Source organism: Myotis lucifugus, unplaced genomic scaffold, assembly GCF_000147115.1.
Source record: "Myotis lucifugus unplaced genomic scaffold, Myoluc2.0 scaffold_252, whole genome shotgun sequence".
In the NCBI taxonomy this organism is placed as follows: Eukaryota; Metazoa; Chordata; class Mammalia; order Chiroptera; family Vespertilionidae; genus Myotis; species Myotis lucifugus.
In genome coordinates this window covers 244,652-247,375 of record NW_005871300.1, presented here as the reverse complement: position 1 = coordinate 247,375, position 2,724 = coordinate 244,652, and the positions used below count along the sequence as shown (strand labels likewise).

Below are 2,724 nucleotides of genomic sequence, written 5' to 3'. Positions count from 1 at the left end.
ACAAAATTTACTAATATTAAAATTTAGAATTTCTTTTATCCAGAAAATAATTTAACTATGTATAAATAGTAAAGTAAGTTTCATACAGTAACTTAATAAAATTATTCTTTAATTTATTTTTACCAAATATTAGATCTACAATTACCATTTGTAAGAGATGGTGGACCTAAATAAAGATACAGACATTTTTAAGGTATAATTGATCTGCTGACGTTATCTTATTTCTCCCTGAAAAATTTCCTATTAATAATTGCACCCAACAATTACTTATTGAACCTAAATTTTATTTCAGGAGCTATACATGAGGCTGGGTTGCAGTCAAAGAGACACTGTTTCTATTCACATGGAATCTAATTTCTAATATGTCCAGTACCTACTGGTTATCTGGACACCCTCATTTTGAGATGACAACAGATACTCAAACTCTAAATTGTCAAGATCAGTCTTATTATCCTTTATCCTCTAAATATTTTTCTTTTCTTGCTAAATCATATACCCAGGAACTTAACCATATTCATGGGCTTCATCTTTGACTATTTTCTCCTTATGTTATTTCACAATAGGTTCTCTATATTTTATTAATGTTACCTCAGTAGTATGTCTCAAATGCAAGTCCTCCTCTCTAACAATGCCTCAGTTCAGGCCTTCACCATCTTTTCCTTTGACTGTTATAGTAGACTTCTTTTTTTTTTCAACTGTTTAGTTTTTATTTCATACTCATAAACTTAACTCTGCAATCCAGCTAGACTGGGAAAGGGTAGGGAAATTATGGAACCCAATAAACTGGCAAGAGCACAAAGATTATAGAACATTCCAAGCAAATCGGGGTGAAGGGGTGTTCTCCTGAGCTACAGAAGGAATGGTCTGGTGGTTAAAATAAAACACAAGTCAAACTTATTAGAGTTGCCCACCGTCAGCAATGGTGATCTTCTTGCTGGTCCTGCCATTCCTGGACCCAAAGCGCTCCCTGGCTGTCACAATATCCATGCCTTCCTTCACCCGGCCGAAGACCACATGTTTGCCATCCAACCACTCAGTCTTGGCAGCGCAGATGAAAAAAAAAAGCCGTTTGTGTTCCGTCCAGCATTTGCCATGGACAAGATGCCAGGACCTGTATGTTTCAGGACGAAGTTCTCATCCTCAAGTTTCTCCCCATGGAAGAACTTGCCGCCTGTGCCATTATGGCGTGTGAAGTCACCACCCTGGCACATAAGTCTCGGAATAATTCTGTGAAAGCAGGAACCTTTATAACCAAATCCCTTCTCCCCAGTGCTCAGAGCAAGGAAGTTTTCTGCCGTCTTTGAAACTTTGTCTGCAAACAGCTCGAAGGAGACGCGGCCCAGGGGCTCGCCGTTGGCGGCAATGTTGAAGTACATGGTGGGGTTCCCCATGGCTGGTCACAGGCGGCTTCGGGGCGGCGTCTGCAAAGCAAGTAGACTTCTAATTGTCTTCCTTGTCTTCCCTTCCTCTAGCCACATTCTCCTCAACACTTCCAGTAAAATTATCTTTTCAGCTTCTTCCTGAGGGGGGAAATATTAAATAAAAACACAAATAACAACTCCTTATCACTCTCCTCTGTTTCTTACTTGTTTGTTAATCTTTGTTGTCTAACATACAACATCCAAATTTACTTTCATTATGTACTAGAACATCTTCTACATTCATCTTTCCTAACTAATTCTCTAACACAATAGTCCATTACCCATCACTGTTTTATGCTGAAATCAGTCTAGATGCCTGAGCTATATTGTTAATATACAGCTCCCAGTTATATAAATCATTCAGGCTCTATATTTCTAAATATGTTTTTTCATCTCCCTGTCATGTCTGTTTAACTTTTGTCTGTCTGTCATATTTCTATCTAACCTGAAATGGTGACTCATCTTTTATGAATATTCTAGAAATAGAGTTCAATCATTTGCTAAATATTTATTGAGCACCTATGATTAAAAGGTACTATAATTGGCACTGGGGATGCAGAGCATTGTTTTTAAATATTACATATTCATTTATTTAACAAATATTTATTGATTACCTACTCAGAGCCAAGCACTGTTCTAGACAGTAGTGATATAGTTGTGGACATTCTAGATAGGGTATTGATCCTATCAAGTTTACATTTCAGTGGACAGACAGATACTATTTGACAGTTCATTGAGATAGGTGATAGGTAGATCAGATGATAGATAGATGATAGATAGATAGATAGATAGATAGATAGATAGATAGATGATAGATATAATCCTCTCATAGGATTTTAACTATAATAGAAGAAATTAAGAGAGGTAATATGATAATGAATGGAGAGCAAAAGGCTATATATAAAAGAAGCTTTTTGGGAGATGATATTTGAGTTGATTACTAACCATAAGAAGATTCAGAAGTAGGGTCATCTATCTAGGTAAAGATGAGAATGCTTCCATAATTTTTATTATGATCCACATCACTGAGAAAAGGAAGAGTTACATTTAATCAAAACAGAAGGACGAGAAAGAGAAAAAGGAGAAGAGGAGGTACAAGAGGAGGGAGAGGTCCAGGATGTGGACAAGGAGGAGACGAAGAAGAAATGTCAGTGTGCCTGGGTTATAGTGACAATAACAGTAACAAGACAGGCAAACGAGGCTGAGATCACAGAGAGCCATGTGTAATCTAATATGGAAAATGGACTTTCAGCAGAAGCAGAGCACCAGGAGGTGCTAACTAGAGAAGGGACAAGATCTGTCA

The 2,724-nt window shown here is 37.3% G+C and overlaps 1 pseudogene; it reads right to left on the bottom strand.

Moving 5' to 3' along the window:
- Positions 1-698: 698 nt before the first annotated feature.
- LOC102419849 lies at positions 699-1,391 on the bottom strand (annotated as a pseudogene).
- Between the last annotated feature and the right edge of the window lie 1,333 nt (positions 1,392-2,724).